The 24,346-nt window shown below is 42.3% G+C and overlaps 17 non-coding genes across 17 annotated transcripts; 7 read left to right on the top strand and 10 right to left on the bottom strand.

The window, feature by feature from the left end:
* Nucleotides 1–1,391: 1,391 nt before the first annotated feature.
* TRNAT-AGU (transfer RNA threonine (anticodon AGU)) lies at nt 1,392–1,465 on the bottom strand. Its single transcript has one exon. It is a non-coding gene; the product is annotated as a tRNA-Thr (tRNA).
* Nucleotides 1,466–2,510: 1,045 nt separating this feature from the next.
* TRNAT-AGU (transfer RNA threonine (anticodon AGU)) lies at nt 2,511–2,584 on the bottom strand. Its single transcript has one exon. It is a non-coding gene; the product is annotated as a tRNA-Thr (tRNA).
* A 3,257-nt stretch (nt 2,585–5,841) lies between these two features.
* TRNAT-AGU (transfer RNA threonine (anticodon AGU)) lies at nt 5,842–5,915 on the bottom strand. Its single transcript has one exon. It is a non-coding gene; the product is annotated as a tRNA-Thr (tRNA).
* Nucleotides 5,916–6,960: 1,045 nt separating this feature from the next.
* Nucleotides 6,961–7,034, bottom strand: TRNAT-AGU (transfer RNA threonine (anticodon AGU)). The gene has a single exon. It is a non-coding gene; the product is annotated as a tRNA-Thr (tRNA).
* A 1,047-nt stretch (nt 7,035–8,081) lies between these two features.
* Nucleotides 8,082–8,155, bottom strand: TRNAT-AGU (transfer RNA threonine (anticodon AGU)). The gene has a single exon. It is a non-coding gene; the product is annotated as a tRNA-Thr (tRNA).
* Nucleotides 8,156–8,762: 607 nt separating this feature from the next.
* TRNAS-GCU (transfer RNA serine (anticodon GCU)) lies at nt 8,763–8,844 on the top strand. Its single transcript has one exon. It is a non-coding gene; the product is annotated as a tRNA-Ser (tRNA).
* A 1,477-nt stretch (nt 8,845–10,321) lies between these two features.
* TRNAT-AGU (transfer RNA threonine (anticodon AGU)) lies at nt 10,322–10,395 on the bottom strand. Its single transcript has one exon. It is a non-coding gene; the product is annotated as a tRNA-Thr (tRNA).
* A 1,066-nt stretch (nt 10,396–11,461) lies between these two features.
* On the top strand, nt 11,462–11,543 carry TRNAS-GCU (transfer RNA serine (anticodon GCU)). The gene has a single exon. It is a non-coding gene; the product is annotated as a tRNA-Ser (tRNA).
* A 1,477-nt stretch (nt 11,544–13,020) lies between these two features.
* TRNAT-AGU (transfer RNA threonine (anticodon AGU)) lies at nt 13,021–13,094 on the bottom strand. The gene has a single exon. It is a non-coding gene; the product is annotated as a tRNA-Thr (tRNA).
* Nucleotides 13,095–15,261: 2,167 nt separating this feature from the next.
* Nucleotides 15,262–15,335, bottom strand: TRNAT-AGU (transfer RNA threonine (anticodon AGU)). Its single transcript has one exon. It is a non-coding gene; the product is annotated as a tRNA-Thr (tRNA).
* Nucleotides 15,336–15,943: 608 nt separating this feature from the next.
* On the top strand, nt 15,944–16,025 carry TRNAS-GCU (transfer RNA serine (anticodon GCU)). The gene has a single exon. It is a non-coding gene; the product is annotated as a tRNA-Ser (tRNA).
* A 1,039-nt stretch (nt 16,026–17,064) lies between these two features.
* Nucleotides 17,065–17,146, top strand: TRNAS-GCU (transfer RNA serine (anticodon GCU)). Its single transcript has one exon. It is a non-coding gene; the product is annotated as a tRNA-Ser (tRNA).
* Nucleotides 17,147–17,503: 357 nt separating this feature from the next.
* Nucleotides 17,504–17,577, bottom strand: TRNAT-AGU (transfer RNA threonine (anticodon AGU)). The gene has a single exon. It is a non-coding gene; the product is annotated as a tRNA-Thr (tRNA).
* A 608-nt stretch (nt 17,578–18,185) lies between these two features.
* Nucleotides 18,186–18,267, top strand: TRNAS-GCU (transfer RNA serine (anticodon GCU)). Its single transcript has one exon. It is a non-coding gene; the product is annotated as a tRNA-Ser (tRNA).
* Nucleotides 18,268–19,305: 1,038 nt separating this feature from the next.
* On the top strand, nt 19,306–19,387 carry TRNAS-GCU (transfer RNA serine (anticodon GCU)). The gene has a single exon. It is a non-coding gene; the product is annotated as a tRNA-Ser (tRNA).
* Nucleotides 19,388–20,425: 1,038 nt separating this feature from the next.
* On the top strand, nt 20,426–20,507 carry TRNAS-GCU (transfer RNA serine (anticodon GCU)). The gene has a single exon. It is a non-coding gene; the product is annotated as a tRNA-Ser (tRNA).
* Nucleotides 20,508–23,103: 2,596 nt separating this feature from the next.
* On the bottom strand, nt 23,104–23,177 carry TRNAT-AGU (transfer RNA threonine (anticodon AGU)). Its single transcript has one exon. It is a non-coding gene; the product is annotated as a tRNA-Thr (tRNA).
* Between the last annotated feature and the right edge of the window lie 1,169 nt (nt 23,178–24,346).

A 24,346-nucleotide genomic window follows, 5' to 3' on the forward strand; every position in this document is an offset into this window, starting at 1 on the left:
GCTATTGAAGTCTCTAAACATATTTACAGGCATTATGTAGCGTATCAGTCAGGCAATAGTGAATCGGCACCTCTAATTTATCGTGCCTTATGCCATCCTACATTTTGCAAAACGTTGCAACCATCTACTTGTTAAAACTAAACCAGAGCTGACTCTTTGCCACTCGGGTGGAGTATTCTAGGGATGTGGGACGAGCATCTTTAATGTCATTGGCTAGTGAACATCTCCCTTTTGGAAAAAAAAGCTGATTATTGAGCAGAATAAGAGAACAAGGCACTGCTGAGAGTTGAACTCAGGATCTCCTGTTTACTAGACAGGCGCTTTAACCAACTAAGCCACAGCACCCATGAGCAAAACTGTGGAAAACCAGAAAGATGGCAAGGATGATCCAGGAGAAGAATTTTTAAATGTAGGATGATTTTGAGGAGTGGTTCTAAGTTTTGCTATTTGTCACAGAGATGGCAAATTAAGTGTGAACAGATCCTATGCAGCATGTAGTTTCAGGTGGCTACCACTATAGAACAGCAAGGAAGTCGAGTCCCATCACATACTTGGCAGCAGCATGCAGTTCTCTGTCATTTTGCATCGTGACAATTCTAAATGAAATCGGCTTGGGACGATCCTTTTTGGAAAAGACATGGATAATTTGTCCATAGGTATGTAATCCATGCATTTGCCTTGCATGAATTGTGGCCTGTTTTACTTAAAAAGTTAGATAGAAGGCAGAATTGACAGATTTAGGGAATGCTAGGGAAATGCCAACATAAATGAGAAGCAGAGAGGACTGAATGTTTAGTATGTATGCCATTAGCATAGGTCATCACGTTGGATGTAAAACAAGACCTGCTGAGCCAATGTTTGATGTACGGCGCTGTTGCATGTGGAAAGAAAATGAAGCCTAAGAATCATCACGACTGTTTTCCAAATGTGGGTTCGGTAAAGGTACTTTTGTTGACGGGGTGGCCGAGGGGTTAAGGCGATGGACTGCTAATCCATTGTGCTCTGCACGCATGGGTTTGAATCCCATCCTTGTTGTACGATTCCTTTTTGGAAAATTCTCTATGCTCAGCGCAAGCAATGCCCCGAGGAAGAAAATTTACCATCACCGTTCAAGAAGGATGCTATTGAAGTCTCTAAACATATTTACAGGCATTATGTAGCGTATCAGTCAGGCAATAGTGAATCGGCACCTCTAATTTATCGTGCCTTATGCCATCCTACATTTTGCAAAACGTTGCAACCATCTACTTGTTAAAACTAAACCAGAGCTGACTCTTTGCCACTCGGGTGGAGTATTCCTGGGATGTGGGACGAGCATCTTTAATGTCATTGGCTAGTGAACATCTCCCTTTTGGAAAAAAAAGCTGATTATTGAGCAGAATAAGAGAACAAGGCACTGCTGAGAGTTGAACTCAGGATCTCCTGTTTACTAGACAGGCGCTTTAACCAACTAAGCCACAGCGCCCATGAGCAAAACTGTGGAAAACCAGAAAGATGGCAAGGATGATCCAGGAGAAGAATTTTTAAATGTAGGATGATTTTGAGGAGTGGTTCTAAGTTTTGCTATTTGTCACAGAGATGGCAAATTAAGTGTGAACAGATCCTATGCAGCATGTAGTTTCAGGTGGCTACCACTATAGAACAGCAAGGAAGTCGAGTCCCATCACATACTTGGCAGCAGCATGCAGTTCTCTGTCATTTTGCATCGTGACAATTCTAAATGAAATCGGCTTGGGACGATCCTTTTTGGAAAAGACATGGATAATTTGTCCATAGGTATGTAATCCATGCATTTGCCTTGCATGAATTGTGGCCTGTTTTACTTAAAAAGTTAGATAGAAGGCAGAATTGACAGATTTAGGGAATGCTAGGGAAATGCCAACATAAATGAGAAGCAGAGAGGACTGAATGTTTAGTATTTATGCCATTAGCATGGGTCATCACGTTGGATGTAAAACAAGACCTGCTGAGCCAATGTCTGATGTACGGCGCTGTTGCATTTGGAAAGAAAATGAAGCCTAAGAATCATCACGACTGTTTTCCAAATGTGGGTTCGGTAAAGGTACTTTTGTTGACGGGGTGGCCGAGTGGTTAAGGCGATGGACTGCTAATCCATTGTGCTCTGCACACATGGGTTCGAATCCCATCCTCGTCGTATGATTCCTTTTTGGAAAATTCTCTATGCTCAGCGCTAGCAATGCCCCGAGGAAGAAAATTTACCATCGCCGTTCAAGAAGGATGCTATTGAAGTCTCTAAACATATTTACAGGCATTATGTAACGTATCAGTCAGGCAATAGTGAATCGACACCTCTAATTTATCGTGCCTTATGCCATCCTACATTTTGCAAAACGTTGCAACCATCTACTTGTTAAAACTTAACCAGAGCTGACTCTTTGCCACTCTGGTGGAGTATTCTAGGGATGTGGGACGAGCATCTTTAATGTCATTGGCTAGTGAACATCTCCCTTTTGGAAGTAAAGCTGATTATTGAGCAGAATAAGAGAACAAGGCACTGCTGAGAGTTGAACTCAGGATCTCCTGTTTACTAGACAGGCGCTTTAACCAACTAAGCCACAGCGCCCATGAGCAAAACTGTGGAAAACCAGAAAGATGGCAAGGATGATCCAGGAGAAGAATTTTTAAATGTAGGATGATTTTGAGGAGTGGTTCTAAGTTTTGCTATTTGTCACAGAGATGGCAAATTAAGTGTGAACAGATCCTATGCAGCATGTAGTTTCAGGTGGCTACCACTATAGAACAGCAAGGAAGTCGAGTCCCATCACATACTTGGCAGCAGCATGCAGTTCTCTGTCATTTTGCATCGTGACAATTCTAAATGAAATCGGCTTGGGACGATCCTTTTTGGAAAAGACATGGATAACTTGTCCATAGGTATGTAATCCATGCATTTGCCTTGCATGAATTGTGGCCTGTTTTACTTTAAAAGTTAGATAGAAGGCAGAATTGACAGATTTAGGGAATGCTAGGGAAATGCCAACATAAATGAGAAGCAGAGAGGACTGAATGTTTAGTATGTATGCCATTAGCATGGGTCATCACGTTGGATGTAAAGCAAGACCTGCTGAGCCAATGTCTGATGTACGGCGCTGTTGCATGTGGAAAGAAAATGAAGCCTAAGAATCATCACGACTGTTTTCCAAATGTGGGTTCGGTAAAGGTACTTTTGTTGACGGGGTGGCCGAGTGGTTAAGGCGATGGACTGCTAATGCATTGTGCTCTGCACGCATGGGTTCGAATCCCATCCTCGTCGTATGATTCCTTTTTGGAAAATTCTCTATGCTCAGCGCAAGCAATGCCCCGTGGAAGAAAATTTACCATCGCCGTTCAAGAAGGATGCTATTGAAGTCTCTAAACATATTTACAGGCATTATGTAGCGTATCAGTCAGGCAATAGTGAATCGACACCTCTAATTTATCGTGCCTTATGCCATCCTACATTTTGCAAAACGTTGCAACCATCTACTTGTTAAAACTTAACCAGAGCTGACTCTTTGCCACTCTGGTGGAGTATTCTAGGGATGTGGGACGAGCATCTTTAATGTCATTGGCTAGTGAACATCTCCCTTTTGGAAAAAAAAGCTGATTATTGAGCAGAATAAGAGAACAAGGCACTGCTGAGAGTTGAACTCAGGATCTCCTGTTTACTAGACAGGCGCTTTAACTGTGGAAAACCAGAAAGATGGCAAGGATGATCCAGGAGAAGAATTTTTAAATGTAGGATGATTTTGAGGAGTGGTTCTAAGTTTTGCTATTTGTCACAGAGATGGCAAATTAAGTGTGAACAGATCCTATGCAGCATGTAGTTTCAGGTGGCTACCACTATAGAACAGCAAGGAAGTCGAGTCCCATCACATACTTGGCAGCAGCATGCAGTTCTCTGTCATTTTGCATCGTGACAATTCTAAATGAAATCGGCTTGGGACGATCCTTTTTGGAAAAGACATGGATAATTTGTCCATAGGTATGTAATCCATGCATTTGCCTTGCATGAATTGTGGCCTGTTTTACTTAAAAAGTTAGATAGAAGGCAGAATTGACAGATTTAGGGAATGCTAGGGAAATGCCAACATAAATGAGAAGCAGAGAGGACTGAATGTTTAGTATGTATGCCATTAGCATAGGTCATCACGTTGGATGTAAAACAAGACCTGCTGAGCCAATGTCTGATGTACGGCGCTGTTGCATGTGGAAAGAAAATGAAGCCTAAGAATCATCACGACTGTTTTCCAAATGTGGGTTCGGTAAAGGTACTTTTGTTGACGGGGTGGCCGAGTGGTTAAGGCGATGGACTGCTAATCCATTGTGCTCTGCACGCATGGGTTTGAATCCCATCCTCGTTGTACGATTCCTTTTTGGAAAATTCTCTATGCTCAGCGCAAGCAATGCCCCGAGGAAGAAAATTTACCATCACCGTTCAAGAAGGATGCTATTGAAGTCTCTAAACATATTTACAGGCATTATGTAGCGTATCAGTCAGGCAATAGTGAATCGGCACCTCTAATTTATCGTGCCTTATGCCATCCTACATTTTGCAAAACGTTGCAACCATCTACTTGTTAAAACTAAACCAGAGCTGACTCTTTGCCACTCGGGTGGAGTATTCTAGGGATGTGGGACGAGCATCTTTAATGTCATTGGCTAATGAACATCTCCCTTTTGGAAAAAAAAAGCTGATTATTGAGCAGAATAAGAGAACAAGGCACTGCTGAGAGTAGAACTCAGGATCTCCTGTTTACTAGACAGGCGCTTTAACCAACTAAGCCACAGCGCCCATGAGCAAAACTGTGGAAAACCAGAAAGATGGCAAGGATGATCCAGGAGAAGAATTTTTAAATGTAGGATGATTTTGAGGAGTGGTTCTAAGTTTTGCTATTTGTCACAGAGATGGCAAATTAAGTGTGAACAGATCCTATGCAGCATGTAGTTTCAGGTGGCTACCACTATAGAACAGCAAGGAAGTCGAGTCCCATCACATACTTGGCAGCAGCATGCAGTTCTCTGTCATTTTGCATCGTGACAATTCTAAATGAAATCGGCTTGGGACGATCCTTTTTGGAAAAGACATGGATAATTTGTCCATAGGTATGTAATCCATGCATTTGCCTTGCATGAATTGTGGCCTGTTTTACTTAAAAAGTTAGATAGAAGGCAGAATTGACAGATTTAGGGAATGCTAGGGAAATGCCAACATAAATGAGAAGCAGAGAGGACTGAATGTTTAGTATGTATGCCATTAGCATAGGTCATCACGTTGGATGTAAAACAAGACCTGCTGAGCCAATGTCTGATGTACGGCGCTGTTGCATGTGGAAAGAAAATGAAGCCTAAGAATCATCACGACTGTTTTCCAAATGTGGGTTCGGTAAAGGTACTTTTGTTGACGGGGTGGCCGAGTGGTTAAGGCGATGGACTGCTAATCCATTGTGCTCTGCACGCATGGGTTTGAATCCCATCCTTGTTGTACGATTCCTTTTTGGAAAATTCTCTATGCTCAGCGCAAGCAATGCCCCGAGGAAGAAAATTTACCATCACCGTTCAAGAAGGATGCTATTGAAGTCTCTAAACATATTTACAGGCATTATGTAGCGTATCAGTCAGGCAATAGTGAATCGGCACCTCTAATTTATCGTGCCTTATGCCATCCTACATTTTGCAAAACGTTGCAACCATCTACTTGTTAAAACTAAACCAGAGCTGACTCTTTGCCACTCGGGTGGAGTATTCTAGGGATGTGGGACGAGCATCTTTAATGTCATTGGCTAGTGAACATCTCCCTTTTGGAAAAAAAAGCTGATTATTGAGCAGAATAAGAGAACAAGGCACTGCTGAGAGTTGAACTCAGGATCTCCTGTTTACTAGACAGGCGCTTTAACCAACTAAGCCACAGCGCCCATGAGCAAAACTGTGGAAAACCAGAAAGATGGCAAGGATGATCCAGGAGAAGAATTTTTAAATGTAGGATGATTTTGAGGAGTGGTTCTAAGTTTTGCTATTTGTCACAGAGATGGCAAATTAAGTGTGAACAGATCCTATGCAGCATGTAGTTTCAGGTGGCTACCACTATAGAACAGCAAGGAAGTCGAGTCCCATCACATACTTGGCAGCAGCATGCAGTTCTCTGTCATTTTGCATCGTGACAATTCTAAATGAAATCGGCTTGGGACGATCCTTTTTGGAAAAGACATGGATAATTTGTCCATAGGTATGTAATCCATGCATTTGCCTTGCATGAATTGTGGCCTGTTTTACTTAAAAAGTTAGATAGAAGGCAGAATTGACAGATTTAGGGAATGCTAGGGAAATGCCAACATAAATGAGAAGCAGAGAGGACTGAATGTTTAGTATTTATGCCATTAGCATGGGTCATCACGTTGGATGTAAAACAAGACCTGCTGAGCCAATGTCTGATGTACGGCGCTGTTGCATTTGGAAAGAAAATGAAGCCTAAGAATCATCACGACTGTTTTCCAAATGTGGGTTCGGTAAAGGTACTTTTGTTGACGGGGTGGCCGAGTGGTTAAGGCGATGGACTGCTAATCCATTGTGCTCTGCACACATGGGTTCGAATCCCATCCTCGTCGTATGATTCCTTTTTGGAAAATTCTCTATGCTCAGCGCTAGCAATGCCCCGAGGAAGAAAATTTACCATCGCCGTTCAAGAAGGATGCTATTGAAGTCTCTAAACATATTTACAGGCATTATGTAGCGTATCAGTCAGGCAATAGTGAATCGACACCTCTAATTTATCGTGCCTTATGCCATCCTACATTTTGCAAAACGTTGCAACCATCTACTTGTTAAAACTTAACCAGAGCTGACTCTTTGCCACTCTGGTGGAGTATTCTAGGGATGTGGGACGAGCATCTTTAATGTCATTGGCTAGTGAACATCTCCCTTTTGGAAGTAAAGCTGATTATTGAGCAGAATAAGAGAACAAGGCACTGCTGAGAGTTGAACTCAGGATCTCCTGTTTACTAGACAGGCGCTTTAACCAACTAAGCCACAGCGCCCATGAGCAAAACTGTGGAAAACCAGAAAGATGGCAAGGATGATCCAGGAGAAGAATTTTTAAATGTAGGATGATTTTGAGGAGTGGTTCTAAGTTTTGCTATTTGTCACAGAGATGGCAAATTAAGTGTGAACAGATCCTATGCAGCATGTAGTTTCAGGTGGCTACCACTATAGAACAGCAAGGAAGTCGAGTCCCATCACATACTTGGCAGCAGCATGCAGTTCTCTGTCATTTTGCATCGTGACAATTCTAAATGAAATCGGCTTGGGACGATCCTTTTTGGAAAAGACATGGATAACTTGTCCATAGGTATGTAATCCATGCATTTGCCTTGCATGAATTGTGGCCTGTTTTACTTAAAAAGTTAGATAGAAGGCAGAATTGACAGATTTAGGGAATGCTAGGGAAATGCCAACATAAATGAGAAGCAGAGAGGACTGAATGTTTAGTATTTATGCCATTAGCATGGGTCATCACGTTGGATGTAAAACAAGACCTGCTGAGCCAATGTCTGATGTACGGCGCTGTTGCATGTGGAAAGAAAATGAAGCCTAAGAATCATCACGACTGTTTTCCAAATGTGGGTTCGGTAAAGGTACTTTTGTTGACGGGGTGGCCGAGTGGTTAAGGCAATGGACTGCTAATCCATTGTGCTCTGCACGCATGGGTTTGAATCCCATCCTCGTTGTACGATTCCTTTTTGGAAAATTCTCTATGCTCAGCGCAAGCAATGCCCCGAGGAAGAAAATTTACCATCACCGTTCAAGAAGGATGCTATTGAAGTCTCTAAACATATTTACAGGCATTATGTAGCGTATCAGTCAGGCAATAGTGAATCGGCACCTCTAATTTATCGTGCCTTATGCCATCCTACATTTTGCAAAACGTTGCAACCATCTACTTGTTAAAACTAAACCAGAGCTGACTCTTTGCCACTCGGGTGGAGTATTCTAGGGATGTGGGACGAGCATCTTTAATGTCATTGGCTAATGAACATCTCCCTTTTGGAAAAAAAAAGCTGATTATTGAGCAGAATAAGAGAACAAGGCACTGCTGAGAGTTGAACTCAGGATCTCCTGTTTACTAGACAGGCGCTTTAACCAACTAAGCCACAGCGCCCATGAGCAAAACTGGGAAAACCAGAAAGATGGCAAGGATGATCCAGGAGAAGAATTTTTAAATGTAGGATGATTTTGAGGAGTGGTTCTAAGTTTTGCTATTTGTCACAGAGATGGCAAATTAAGTGTGAACAGATCCTATGCAGCATGTAGTTTCAGGTGGCTACCACTATAGAACAGCAAGGAAGTCGAGTCCCATCACATACTTGGCAGCAGCATGCAGTTCTCTGTCATTTTGCATCGTGACAATTCTAAATGAAATCGGCTTGGGACGATCCTTTTTGGAAAAGACATGGATAACTTGTCCATAGGTATGTAATCCATGCATTTGCCTTGCATGAATTGTGGCCTGTTTTACTTTAAAAGTTAGATAGAAGGCAGAATTGACAGATTTAGGGAATGCTAGGGAAATGCCAACATAAATGAGAAGCAGAGAGGACTGAATGTTTAGTATGTATGCCATTAGCATGGGTCATCACGTTGGATGTAAAGCAAGACCTGCTGAGCCAATGTCTGATGTACGGCGCTGTTGCATGTGGAAAGAAAATGAAGCCTAAGAATCATCACGACTGTTTTCCAAATGTGGGTTCGGTAAAGGTACTTTTGTTGACGGGGTGGCCGAGTGGTTAAGGCGATGGACTGCTAATCCATTGTGCTCTGCACGCATGGGTTCGAATCCCATCCTCGTCGTATGATTCCTTTTTGGAAAATTCTCTATGCTCAGCGCAAGCAATGCCCCGTGGAAGAAAATTTACCATCGCCGTTCAAGAAGGATGCTATTGAAGTCTCTAAACATATTTACAGGCATTATGTAGCGTATCAGTCAGGCAATAGTGAATCGACACCTCTAATTTATCGTGCCTTATGCCATCCTACATTTTGCAAAACGTTGCAACCATCTACTTGTTAAAACTTAACCAGAGCTGACTCTTTGCCACTCTGGTGGAGTATTCTAGGGATGTGGGACGAGCATCTTTAATGTCATTGGCTAGTGAACATCTCCCTTTTGGAAAAAAAAGCTGATTATTGAGCAGAATAAGAGAACAAGGCACTGCTGAGAGTTGAACTCAGGATCTCCTGTTTACTAGACAGGCGCTTTAACCAACTAAGCCACAGCACCCATGAGCAAAACTGTGGAAAACCAGAAAGATGGCAAGGATGATCCAGGAGAAGAATTTTTAAATGTAGGATGATTTTGAGGAGTGGTTCTAAGTTTTGCTATTTGTCACAGAGATGGCAAATTAAGTGTGAACAGATCCTATGCAGCATGTAGTTTCAGGTGGCTACCACTATAGAACAGCAAGGAAGTCGAGTCCCATCACATACTTGGCAGCAGCATGCAGTTCTCTGTCATTTTGCATCGTGACAATTCTAAATGAAATCGGCTTGGGACGATCCTTTTTGGAAAAGACATGGATAACTTGTCCATAGGTATGTAATCCATGCATTTGCCTTGCATGAATTGTGGCCTGTTTTACTTAAAAAGTTAGATAGAAGGCAGAATTGACAGATTTAGGGAATGCTAGGGAAATGCCAACATAAATGAGAAGCAGAGAGGACTGAATGTTTAGTATTTATGCCATTAGCATGGGTCATCACGTTGGATGTAAAACAAGACCTGCTGAGCCAATGTCTGATGTACGGCGCTGTTGCATGTGGAAAGAAAATGAAGCCTAAGAATCATCACGACTGTTTTCCAAATGTGGGTTCGGTAAAGGTACTTTTGTTGACGGGGTGGCCGAGTGGTTAAGGCGATGGACTGCTAATCCATTGTGCTCTGCACGCATGGGTTTGAATCCCATCCTCGTTGTACGATTCCTTTTTGGAAAATTCTCTATGCTCAGCGCAAGCAATGCCCCGAGGAAGAAAATTTACCATCACCGTTCAAGAAGGATGCTATTGAAGTCTCTAAACATATTTACAGGCATTATGTAGCGTATCAGTCAGGCAATAGTGAATCGGCACCTCTAATTTATCGTGCCTTATGCCATCCTACATTTTGCAAAACGTTGCAACCATCTACTTGTTAAAACTAAACCAGAGCTGACTCTTTGCCACTCGGGTGGAGTATTCTAGGGATGTGGGACGAGCATCTTTAATGTCATTGGCTAATGAACATCTCCCTTTTGGAAAAAAAAAGCTGATTATTGAGCAGAATAAGAGAACAAGGCACTGCTGAGAGTTGAACTCAGGATCTCCTGTTTACTAGACAGGCGCTTTAACCAACTAAGCCACAGCGCCCATGAGCAAAACTGTGGAAAACCAGAAAGATGGCAAGGATGATCCAGGAGAAGAATTTTTAAATGTAGGATGATTTTGAGGAGTGGTTCTAAGTTTTGCTATTTGTCACAGAGATGGCAAATTAAGTGTGAACAGATCCTATGCAGCATGTAGTTTCAGGTGGCTACCACTATAGAACAGCAAGGAAGTCGAGTCCCATCACATACTTGGCAGCAGCATGCAGTTCTCTGTCATTTTGCATCGTGACAATTCTAAATGAAATCGGCTTGGGACGATCCTTTTTGGAAAAGACATGGATAACTTGTCCATAGGTATGTAATCCATGCATTTGCCTTGCATGAATTGTGGCCTGTTTTACTTAAAAAGTTAGATAGAAGGCAGAATTGACAGATTTAGGGAATGCTAGGGAAATGCCAACATAAATGAGAAGCAGAGAGGACTGAATGTTTAGTATGTATGCCATTAGCATAGGTCATCACGTTGGATGTAAAACAAGACCTGCTGAGCCAATGTCTGATGTACGGCGCTGTTGCATTTGGAGTGGTTCTAAGTTTTGCTATTTGTCACAGAGATGGCAAATTAAGTGTGAACAGATCCTATGCAGCATGTAGTTTCAGGTGGCTACCACTATAGAACAGCAAGGAAGTCGAGTCCCATCACATACTTGGCAGCAGCATGCAGTTCTCTGTCATTTTGCATCGTGACAATTCTAAATGAAATCGGCTTGGGACGATCCTTTTTGGAAAAGACATGGATAATTTGTCCATAGGTATGTAATCCATGCATTTGCCTTGCATGAATTGTGGCCTGTTTTACTTTAAAAGTTAGATAGAAGGCAGAATTGACAGATTTAGGGAATGCTAGGGAAATGCCAACATAAATGAGAAGCAGAGAGGACTGAATGTTTAGTATGTATGCCATTAGCATAGGTCATCACGTTGGATGTAAAACAAGACCTGCTGAGCCAATGTCTGATGTACGGCGCTGTTGCATGTGGAAAGAAAATGAAGCCTAAGAATCATCACGACTGTTTTCCAAATGTGGGTTCGGTAAAGGTACTTTTGTTGACGGGGTGGCCGAGTGGTTAAGGCGATGGACTGCTAATCCATTGTGCTCTGCACGCATGGGTTCGAATCCCATCCTCGTCGTATGATTCCTTTTTGGAAAATTCTCTATGCTCAGCGCAAGCAATGCCCCGAGGAAGAAAATTTACCATCGCCGTTCAAGAAGGATGCTATTGAAGTCTCTAAACATATTTACAGGCATTATGTAGCGTATCAGTCAGGCAATAGTGAATCGACACCTCTAATTTATCGTGCCTTATGCCATCCTACATTTTGCAAAACGTTGCAACCATCTACTTGTTAAAACTTAACCAGAGCTGACTCTTTGCCACTCTGGTGGAGTATTCTAGGGATGTGGGACGAGCATCTTTAATGTCATTGGCTAGTGAACATCTCCCTTTTGGAAAAAAAAGCTGATTATTGAGCAGAATAAGAGAACAAGGCACTGCTGAGAGTTGAACTCAGGATCTCCTGTTTACTAGACAGGCGCTTTAACCAACTAAGCCACAGCACCCATGAGCAAAACTGTGGAAAACCAGAAAGATGGCAAGGATGATCCAGGAGAAGAATTTTTAAATGTAGGATGATTTTGAGGAGTGGTTCTAAGTTTTGCTATTTGTCACAGAGATGGCAAATTAAGTGTGAACAGATCCTATGCAGCATGTAGTTTCAGGTGGCTACCACTATAGAACAGCAAGGAAGTCGAGTCCCATCACATACTTGGCAGCAGCATGCAGTTCTCTGTCATTTTGCATCGTGACAATTCTAAATGAAATCGGCTTGGGACGATCCTTTTTGGAAAAGACATGGATAATTTGTCCATAGGTATGTAATCCATGCATTTGCCTTGCATGAATTGTGGCCTGTTTTACTTAAAAAGTTAGATAGAAGGCAGAATTGACAGATTTAGGGAATGCTAGGGAAATGCCAACATAAATGAGAAGCAGAGAGGACTGAATGTTTAGTATGTATGCCATTAGCATAGGTCATCACGTTGGATGTAAAACAAGACCTGCTGAGCCAATGTCTGATGTACGGCGCTGTTGCATGTGGAAAGAAAATGAAGCCTAAGAATCATCACGACTGTTTTCCAAATGTGGGTTCGGTAAAGGTACTTTTGTTGACGGGGTGGCCGAGTGGTTAAGGCGATGGACTGCTAATCCATTGTGCTCTGCACGCATGGGTTTGAATCCCATCCTCGTTGTACGATTCCTTTTTGGAAAATTCTCTATGCTCAGCGCAAGCAATGCCCCGAGGAAGAAAATTTACCATCACCGTTCAAGAAGGATGCTATTGAAGTCTCTAAACATATTTACAGGCATTATGTAGCGTATCAGTCAGGCAATAGTGAATCGGCACCTCTAATTTATCGTGCCTTATGCCATCCTACATTTTGCAAAACGTTGCAACCATCTACTTGTTAAAACTAAACCAGAGCTGACTCTTTGCCACTCGGGTGGAGTATTCTAGGGATGTGGGACGAGCATCTTTAATGTCATTGGCTAATGAACATCTCCCTTTTGGAAAAAAAAAGCTGATTATTGAGCAGAATAAGAGAACAAGGCACTGCTGAGAGTTGAACTCAGGATCTCCTGTTTACTAGACAGGCGCTTTAACCAACTAAGCCACAGCGCCCATGAGCAAAACTGTGGAAAACCAGAAAGATGGCAAGGATGATCCAGGAGAAGAATTTTTAAATGTAGGATGATTTTGAGGAGTGGTTCTAAGTTTTGCTATTTGTCACAGAGATGGCAAATTAAGTGTGAACAGATCCTATGCAGCATGTAGTTTCAGGTGGCTACCACTATAGAACAGCAAGGAAGTCGAGTCCCATCACATACTTGGCAGCAGCATGCAGTTCTCTGTCATTTTGCATCGTGACAATTCTAAATGAAATCGGCTTGGGACGATCCTTTTTGGAAAAGACATGGATAACTTGTCCATAGGTATGTAATCCATGCATTTGCCTTGCATGAATTGTGGCCTGTTTTACTTTAAAAGTTAGATAGAAGGCAGAATTGACAGATTTAGGGAATGCTAGGGAAATGCCAACATAAATGAGAAGCAGAGAGGACTGAATGTTTAGTATGTATGCCATTAGCATGGGTCATCACGTTGGATGTAAAGCAAGACCTGCTGAGCCAATGTCTGATGTACGGCGCTGTTGCATGTGGAAAGAAAATGAAGCCTAAGAATCATCACGACTGTTTTCCAAATGTGGGTTCGGTAAAGGTACTTTTGTTGACGGGGTGGCCGAGTGGTTAAGGCGATGGACTGCTAATCCATTGTGCTCTGCACGCATGGGTTCGAATCCCATCCTCGTTGTACGATTCCTTTTTGGAAAATTCTCTATGCTCAGCGCAAGCAATGCCCCGAGGAAGAAAATTTACCATCGCCGTTCAAGAAGGATGCTATTGAAGTCTCTAAACATATTTACAGGCATTATGTAGCGTATCAGTCAGGCAATAGTGAATCGACACCTCTAATTTATCGTGCCTTATGCCATCCTACATTTTGCAAAACGTTGCAACCATCTACTTGTTAAAACTAAACCAGAGCTGACTCTTTGCCACTCTGGTGGAGTATTCTAGGGATGTGGGACGAGCATCTTTAATGTCATTGGCTAGTGAACATCTCCCTTTTGGAAAAAAAAGCTGATTATTGAGCAGAATAAGAGAACAAGGCACTGCTGAGAGTTGAACTCAGGATCTCCTGTTTACTAGACAGGCGCTTTAACCAACTAAGCCACAGCACCCATGAGCAAAACTGTGGAAAACCAGAAAGATGGCAAGGATGATCCAGGAGAAGAATTTTTAAATGTAGGATGATTTTGAGGAGTGGTTCTAAGTTTTGCTATTTGTCACAGAGATGGCAAATTAAGTGTGAACAGATCCTATGCAGCATGTAGTTTCAGGTGGCTACCACTATAGAACAGCAAGGAAGTCGAGTCCCATCACATACTTGGCAGCAACATGCAGTTCTCTGTCATTTTGCATCGTGACAATTCTAAATGAAATCGGCTTGGGACGATCCTTTTTGGAAAAGACATGGATAATTTGTCCATAGGTATGTAATCCATGCATTTGCCTTGCATGAATTGTGGCCTGTTTTACTTTAAAAGTTAGATAGAAGGCAGAATTGACAGATTTAGGGAATGCTAGGGAAATGCCAACATAAATGAGAAGCAGAGAGGACTGAATGTTTAGTATGTATGCCATTAGCATAGGTCATCACGTTGGATGTAAAACAAGACCTGCTGAGCCAATGTCTGATGTACGGCGCTGTTGCATTTGGAAAGAAAATGAAGCCTAAGAATCATCACGACTGTTTTCCAAATGTGGGTTCGGTAAAGGTACTTTTGTTGACGGGGTGGCCGAGTGGTTAAGGCGATGGACTGCTAATCTATTGTGCTCTGCATGCATGGGTTCGAATCCCATCCTCATCGTATGATTCCTTTTTGGAAAATTCTCTATGCTCAGCGCAAGCAATGCCCCGAGGAAGAAAATTTACCATCACCGTTCAAGAAGGATGCTATTGAAGTCTCTAAACATATTTACAGGCATTATGTAGCGTATCAGTCAGGCAATAGTGAATCGGCACCTCTAATTTATCGTGCCTTATGCCATCCTACATTTTGCAAAACGTTGCAACCATCTACTTGTTAAAACTAAACCAGAGCTGACTCTTTGCCACTCGGGTGGAGTATTCTAGGGATGTGGGACGAGCATCTTTAATGTCATTGGCTAGTGAACATCTCCCTTTTGGAAAAAAAAAGCTGATTATTGAGCAGAATAAGAGAACAAGGCACTGCTGAGAGTTGAACTCAGGATCTCCTGTTTACTAGACAGGCGCTTTAACCAACTAAGCCACAGCGCCCATGAGCAAAACTGTGGAAAACCAGAAAGATGGCAAGGATGATCCAGGAGAAGAATTTTTAAAAGTAGGATGATTTTGAGGAGTGGTTCTAAGTTTTGCTATTTGTCACAGAGATGGCAAATTAAGTGTGAACAGATCCTATGCAGCATGTAGTTTCATGTGGCTACCACTATAGAACAGCAAGGAAGTCGAGTCCCATCTCATACTTGGCAGCAGCATGCAGTTCTCTGTCATTTTGCATCGTGACAATTCTAAATGAAATCGGCTTGGGACGATCCTTTTTGGAAAAGACATGGATAACTTGTCCATAGGTATGTAATCCATGCATTTGCCTTGCATGAATTGTGGCCTGTTTTACTTTAAAAGTTAGATATAAGGCAGAATTGACAGATTTAGGGAGTTCTAGGGAAATGCCAACATAAATGAGAAGCAGAGAGGACTGAATGTTTAGTATTTATGCCATTAGCATGGGTCATCACGTTGGATGTAAAACAAGACCTGCTGAGCCAATGTCTGATGTACGGCGCTGTTGCATGTGGATAGAAAATGAAGCCTAAGAATCATCACGACTGTTTTCCAAATGTGGGTTCGGTAAAGGTACTTTTGTTGACGGGGTGGCCGAGTGGTTAAGGCGATGGACTGCTAATCCATTGTGCTCTGCACGCATGGGTTCGAATCCCATCCTCGTCGTATGATTCCTTTTTGGAAAATTCTCTATGCTCAGCGCAAGCGATGCCCCGAGGAAGAAAATTTACCATCACCGTTCAAGAAGGATGCTATTGAAGTCTCTAAACATATTTACAGGCATTATGTAGCGTATCAGTCAGGCAATAGTGAATCGGCACCTCTAATTTATCGTGCCTTATGCCATCCTACATTTTGCAAAACGTTGCAACCATCTACTTGTTAAAACTAAACCAGAGCTGACTCTTTGCCACTCGGGTGGAGTATTCTAGGGATGTGGGACGAGCATCTTTAATGTCATTGGCTAATGAACATCTTCCTTTTGGAAAAAAAAAGCTGATTATTGAGCAGAATAAGAGAACAAGGCACTGCTGAGAGTTGAACTCAGGATCTCCTGTCTACTAGACAGGCGCTTTAACCAACTAAGCCACAGCGCCCATGAGCAAAACTGTGGAAAACCAGAAAGATGGCAAGGATGATCCAGGAGAAGAATTTTTAAATGTAGGATGATTTTGAGGAGTGGTTCTAAGTTTTGCTATTTGTCACAGAGATGGCAAATTAAGTGTGAACAGATCCTATGCAGCATGTAGTTTCATGTGGCTACCACTATAGAACAGCAAGGAAGTCGAGTCCCATCACATACTTGGCAGCAGCATGCAGTTCTCTGTCATTTTGCATCGTGACAATTCTAAATGAAATCGGCTTGGGACGATCCTTTTTGGAAAAGACATGGATAATTTGTCCATAGGTATGTAATCCATGCATTTGCCTTGCATGAATTGTGGCCTGTTTTACTTTAAAAGTTAGATAGAAGGCAGAATTGACAGATTTAGGGAATGCTAGGGAAATGCCAACATAAATGAGAAGCAGAGAGGACTGAATGTTTAGTATTTATGCCATTAGCATGGGTCATCACGTTGGATGTAAAACAAGACCTGCTGAGCCAATGTCTGATGTATGGCGCTGTTGCATGTGGAAAGAAAATGAAGCCTAAGAATCATCACGACTGTTTTCCAAATGTGGGTTCGGTAAAGGTACTTTTGTTGACGGGGTGGCCGAGTGGTTAAGGCGATGGACTGCTAATCCATTGTGCTCTGCACGCATGGGTTCGAATCCCATCCTCGTCGTATGATTCCTTTTTGGAAAATTCTCTATGATCAGCGCAAGCGATGCCCCGAGGAAGAAAATTTACCATCGCCGTTCAAGAAGGATGCTATTGAAGTCTCTAAACATATTTACAGGCATTATGTAGCGTATCAGTCAGGCAATAGTGAATTGGCACCTCTAATTTATCGTGCCTTATGCCATCCTACATTTTGCAAAACGTTGCAACCATCTACTTGTTAAAACTAAACCAGAGCTGACTCTTTGCCACTCGGGTGGAGTATTCTAGGGATGTGGGACGAGCATCTTTAATGTCATTGGCTAATGAACATCTCCCTTTTGGAAAAAAAAAGCTGATTATTGAGCAGAATAAGAGAACAAGGCACTGCTGAGAGTTGAACTCAGGATCTCCTGTTTACTAGACAGGCGCTTTAACCAACTAAGCCACAGCGCCCATGAGCAAAACTGTGGAAAACCAGAAAGATGGCAAGGATGATCCAGGAGAAGAATTTTTAAATGTAGGATGATTTTGAGGAGTGGTTCTAAGTTTTGCTATTTGTCACAGAGATGGCAAATTAAGTGTGAACAGATCCTATGCAGCATGTAGTTTCAGGTGGCTACCACTATAGAACAGCAAGGAAGTCGAGTCCCATCACATACTTGGCAGCAGCATGCAGTTCTCTGTCATTTTGCATCGTGACAATTCTAAATGAAATCGGCTTGGGACGATCCTTTTTGGAAAAGACATGGATAATTTGTCCATAGGTATGTAATCCATGCATTTGCCTTGCATGAATTGTGGCCTGTTTTACTTAAAAAGTTAGATAGAAGGCAGAATTGACAGATTTAGGGAATGCTAGGGAAATGCCAACATAAATGAGAAGCAGAGAGGACTGAATGTTTAGTATTTATGCCATTAGCATGGGTCATCACGTTGGATGTAAAACAAGACCTGCTGAGCCAATGTCTGATGTACGGCGCTGTTGCATGTGGAAAGAAAATGAAGCCTAAGAATCATCACGACTGTTTTCCAAATGTGGGTTCGGTAAAGGTACTTTTGTTGACGGGGTGGCCGAGTGGTTAAGGCGATGGACTGCTAATCCATTGTGCTCTGCACGCATGGGTTCGAATCCCATCCTCGTCGTATGATTCCTTTTTGGAAAATTCTCTATGCTCAGCGCAAGCAATGCCCCGAGGAAGAAAATTTACCATCGCCGTTCAAGAAGGATGCTATTTAAGTCTCTAAACATATTTACAGGCATTATGTAGCGTATCAGTCAGGCAATAGTGAATCGACACCTCTAATTTATCGTGCCTTATGCCATCCTACATTTTGCAAAACGTTGCAACCATCTACTTGTTAAAACTAAACCAGAGCTGACTCTTTGCCACTCGGGTGGAGTATTCTAGGGATGTGGGACGAGCATCTTTAATGTCATTGGCTAGTGAACATCTCCCTTTTGGAAAAAAAAGCTGATTATTGAGCAGAATAAGAGAACAAGGCACTGCTGAGAGTTGAACTCAGGATCTCCTGTTTACTAGACAGGCGCTTTAACCAACTAAGCCACAGCACCCATGAGCAAAACTGTGGAAAACCAGAAAGATGGCAAGGATGATCCAGGAGAAGAATTTTTAAATGTAGGATGATTTTGAGGAGTGGTTCTAAGTTTTGCTATTTGTCACAGAGATGGCAAATTAAGTGTGAACAGATCCTATGCAGCATGTAGTTTCAGGTGGCTACCACTATAGAACAGCAAGGAAGTCGAGTCCCATCACATACTTGGCAGCAGCATGCAGTTCTCTGTCATTTTGCATCGTGACAATTCTAAATGAAATCGGCTTGGGACGATCCTTTTTGGAAAAGACATGGATAATTTGTCCATAGGTATGTAATCCATGCATTTGCCTTGCATGAATTGTGGCCTGTCTTACTTTAAAAGTTAGATAGAAGGCAGAATTGACAGATTTAGGGAATGCTAGGGAAATGCCAACATAAATGAGAAGCAGAGAGGACTGAATGTTTAGTATTTATGCCATTAGCATGGGTCATCACGTTGGATGTAAAACAAGACCTGCTGAGCCAATGTCTGATGTACGGCGCTGTTGCATGTGGAAAGAAAATGAAGCCTAAGAATCATCACGACTGTTTTCCAAATGTGGGTTCGGTAAAGGTACTTTTGTTGACGGGGTGGCCGAGTGGTTAAGGCGATGGACTGCTAATCCATTGTGCTCTGCACGCATGGGTTCGAATCCCATCCTCGTCGTATGATTCCTTTTTGGAAAATTCTCTATGCTCAGCGCAAGCGATGCCCCGAGGAAGAAAATTTACCATCGCCGTTCAAGAAGGATGCTATTGAAGTCTCTAAACATATTTACAGGCATTATGTAGCGTATCAGTCAGGCAATAGTGAATCGACACCTCTAATTTATCGTGCCTTATGCCATCCTACATTTTGCAAAACGTTGCAACCATCTACTTGTTAAAACTAAACCAGAGCTGACTCTTTGCCACTCAGGTGGAGTATTCTAGGGATGTGGGACGAGCATCTTTAATGTCATTGGCTAGTGAACATCTCCCTTTTGGAAAAAAAAGCTGATTATTGAGCAGAATAAGAGAACAAGGCACTGCTGAGAGTTGAACTCAGGATCTCCTGTTTACTAGACAGGCGCTTTAACCAACTAAGCCACAGCGCCCATGAGCAAAACTGTGGAAAACCAGAAAGATGGCAAGGATGATCCAGGAGAAGAATTTTTAAATGTAGGATGATTTTGAGGAGTGGTTCTAAGTTTTGCTATTTGTCACAGAGATGGCAAATTAAGTGTGAACAGATCCTATGCAGCATGTAGTTTCAGGTGGCTACCACTATAGAACAGCAAGGAAGTCGAGTCCCATCACATACTTGGCAGCAGCATGCAGTTCTCTGTCATTTTGCATCGTGACAATTCTAAATGAAATCGGCTTGGGACGATCCTTTTTGGAAAAGACATGGATAACTTGTCCATAGGTATGTAATCCATGCATTTGCCTTGCATGAATTGTGGCCTGTTTTACTTTAAAAGTTAGATAGAAGGCAGAATTGACAGATTTAGGGAATGCTAGGGAAATGCCAACATAAATGAGAAGCAGAGAGGACTGAATGTTTAGTATGTATGCCATTAGCATGGGTCATCACGTTGGATGTAAAGCAAGACCTGCTGAGCCAATGTCTGATGTACGGCGCTGTTGCATGTGGAAAGAAAATGAAGCCTAAGAATCATCACGACTGTTTTCCAAATGTGGGTTCGGTAAAGGTACTTTTGTTGACGGGGTGGCCGAGTGGTTAAGGCGATGGACTGCTAATCCATTGTGCTCTGCACGCATGGGTTCGAATCCCATCCTCGTCGTATGATTCCTTTTTGGAAAATTCTCTATGCTCAGCGCAAGCAATGCCCCGAGGAAGAAAATTTACCATCGCCGTTCAAGAAGGATGCTATTGAAGTCTCTAAACATATTTACAGGCATTATGTAGCGTATCAGTCAGGCAATAGTGAATCGGCACCTCTAATTTATCGTGCCTTATGCCATCCTACATTTTGCAAAACGTTGCAACCATCTACTTGTTAAAACTTAACCAGAGCTGACTCTTTGCCACTCTGGTGGAGTATTCTAGGGATGTGGGACGAGCATCTTTAATGTCATTGGCTAGTGAACATCTCCCTTTTGGAAAAAAAAGCTGATTATTGAGCAGAATAAGAGAACAAGGCACTGCTGAGAGTTGAACTCAGGATCTCCTGTTTACTAGACAGGCGCTTTAACCAACTAAGCCACAGCACCCATGAGCAAAACTGTGGAAAACCAGAAAGATGGCAAGGATGATCCAGTAGAAGAATTTTTAAATGTAGGATGATTTTGAGGAGTGGTTCTAAGTTTTGCTATTTGTCACAGAGATGGCAAATTAAGTGTGAACAGATCCTATGCAGCATGTAGTTTCAGGTGGCTACCACTATAGAACAGCAAGGAAGTCGAGTCCCATCACATACTTGGCAGCAGCATGCAGTTCTCTGTCATTTTGCATCGTGACAATTCTAAATGAAATCGGCTTGGGACGATCCTTTTTGGAAAAGACATGGATAATTTGTCCATAGGTATGTAATCCATGCATTTGCCTTGCATGAATTGTGGCCTGTTTTACTTTAAAAGTTAGATAGAAGGCAGAATTGACAGATTTAGGGAATGCTAGGGAAATGCCAACATAAATGAGAAGCAGAGAGGACTGAATGTTTAGTATGTATGCCATTAGCATAGGTCATCACGTTGGATGTAAAACAAGACCTGCTGAGCCAATGTCTGATGTACGGCGCTGTTGCATTTGGAAAGAAAATGAAGCCTAAGAATCATCACGACTGTTTTCCAAATGTGGGTTCGGTAAAGGTACTTTTGTTGACGGGGTGGCCGAGTGGTTAAGGCGATGGACTGCTAATCTATTGTGCTCTGCATGCATGGGTTCGAATCCCATCCTCGTCGTATGATTCCTTTTTGGAAAATTCTCTATGCTCAGCGCAAGCAATGCCCCGAGGAAGAAAATTTACCATCACCGTTCAAGAAGGATGCTATTGAAGTCTCTAAACATATTTACAGGCATTATGTAGCGTATCAGTCAGGCAATAGTGAATCGGCACCTCTAATTTATCGTGCCTTATGCCATCCTACATTTTGCAAAACGTTGCAACCATCTACTTGTTAAAACTAAACCAGAGCTGACTCTTTGCCACTCGGGTGGAGTATTCTAGGGATGTGGGACGAGCATCTTTAATGTCATTGGCTAGTGAACATCTCCCTTTTGGAAAAAAAAGCTGATTATTGAGCAGAATAAGAGAACAAGGCACTGCTAAGAGTTTAACTCAGGATCTCCTGTTTACTAGACAGGCGCTTTAACCAACTAAGCCACAGCGCCCATGAGCAAAACTGTGGAAAACCAGAAAGATGGCAAGGATGATCCAGGAGAAGAATTTTTAAATGTAGGATGATTTTGAGGAGTGGTTCTAAGTTTTGCTATTTGTCACAGAGATGGCAAATTAAGTGTGAACAGATCCTATGCAGCATGTAGTTTCATGTGGCTACCACTATAGAACAGCAAGGAAGTCGAGTCCCATCACATACTTGGCAGCAGCATGCAGTTCTCTGTCATTTTGCATCGTGACAATTCTAAATGAAATCGGCTTGGGACGATCCTTTTTGGAAAAGACATGGATAATTTGTCCATAGGTATGTAATCCATGCATTTGCCTTGCATGAATTGTGGCCTGTTTTACTTTAAAAGTTAGATAGAAGGCAGAATTGACAGATTTAGGGAATTCTAGGGAAATGCCAACATAAATGAGAAGCAGAGAGGACTGAATGTTTAGTATTTATGCCATTAGCATGGGTCATCACGTTGGATGTAAAACAAGACCTGCTGAGCCAATGTCTGATGTACGGCACTGTTGCATGTGGATAGAAAATGAAGCCTAAGAATCATCACGACTGTTTTCCAAATGTGGGTTCGGTAAAGGTACTGTTGTTGACGGGGTGGCCGAGTGGTTAAGGCGATGGAGTGCTAATCCATTGTGCTCTGCACTTATGGGTTCGAATCCCATCCTCGTCGTATGATTCCTTTTTGGAAAATTCTCTATGCTCAGCGCAAGCAATGCCCCGAGGAAGAAAATTTACCATCGCCGTTCAAGAAGGATGCTATTGAAGTCTCTAAACATATTTACAGGCATTATGTAGCGTATCAGTCAGGCAATAGTGAATCGGCACCTCTAATTTATCGTGCCTTATGCCATCCTACATTTTGCAAAACGTTGCAACCATCTACTTGTTAAAACTAAACCAGAGCTGACTCTTTGCCACTCGGGTGGAGTATTCTAGGGATGTGGGACGAGCATCTTTAATGTCATTGGCTAGTGAACATCTCCCTTTTGGAAAAAAAAACTGATTATTGAGCAGAATAAGAGAACAAGGCACTGCTGAGAGTTGAACTCAGGATCTCCTGTTTACTAGACAGGCGCTTTAACCAACTAAGCCACAGTGCCCATGAGCAAAACTGTGGAAAACCAGAAAGATGCCAAATTAAGTGTGAACAGATCCTATGCAGCATGTAGTTTCAGGTGGCTACCACTATAGAACAGCAAGGAAGTCGAGTCCCATCACATACTTGGCAGCAGCATGCAGTTCTCTGTCATTTTGCATCGTGACAATTCTAAATGAAATCGGCTTGGGACGATCCTTTTTGGAAAAGACATGGATAATTTGTCCATAGGTATGTAATCCATGCATTTGCCTTGCATGAATTGTGGCCTGTTTTACTTTAAAAGTTAGATAGAAGGCAGAATTGACAGATTTAGGGAATGCTAGGGAAATGCCAACATAAATGAGAAGCAGAGAGGACTGAATGTTTAGTATGTATGCCATTAGCATGGGTCATCACGTTGGATGTAAAACAAGACCTGCTGAGCCAATGTCTGATGTACGGCGCTGTTGCATGTGGAAAGAAAATGAAGCCTAAGAATCATCACGACTGTTTTCCAAATGTGGGTTCGGTAAAGGTGGTTAAGGCGATGGACTGCTAATCCATTGTTCTCTGCACGCATGGGTTCGAATCCCATCCTCGTCGTATGATTCCTTTTTGGAAAATTCTCTATGCTCAGCGCTAGCAGTGCCCCGAGGAAGAAAATTTACCATCGCCGTTCAAGAAGGATGCTATTGAAGTCTCTAAACATATTTACAGGCATTATGTAGCGTATCAGTCAGGCAATAGTGAATCGGCACCTCTAATTTATCGTGCCTTATGCCATCCTACATTTTGCAAAACGTTGCAACCATCTACTTGTTAAAACTAAACCAGAGCTGACTCTTTGCCACTCGGGTGGAGTATTCTAGGGATGTGGGACGAGCATCTTTAATGTCATTGGCTAATGAACATCTCCCTTTTGGAAAAAAAAGCTGATTATTGAGCAGAATAAGAGAACAAGGCACTGCTGAGAGTTGAACTCAGGATCTCCTGTTTACTAGACAGGCGCTTTAACCAACTAAGCCACAGCGCCCATGAGCAAAACTGTGGAAAACCAGAAAGATGGCAAGGATGATCCAGGAGAAGAATTTTTAAATGTAGGATGATTTTGAGGAGTGGTTCTAAGTTTTGCTATTTGTCACAGAGATGGCAAATTAAGTGTGAACAGATCCTATGCAGCATGTAGTTTCA

Source organism: Eleutherodactylus coqui, chromosome 11 (assembly GCF_035609145.1).
Source record: "Eleutherodactylus coqui strain aEleCoq1 chromosome 11, aEleCoq1.hap1, whole genome shotgun sequence".
NCBI classification, from domain to species: Eukaryota; Metazoa; Chordata; class Amphibia; order Anura; family Eleutherodactylidae; genus Eleutherodactylus; species Eleutherodactylus coqui.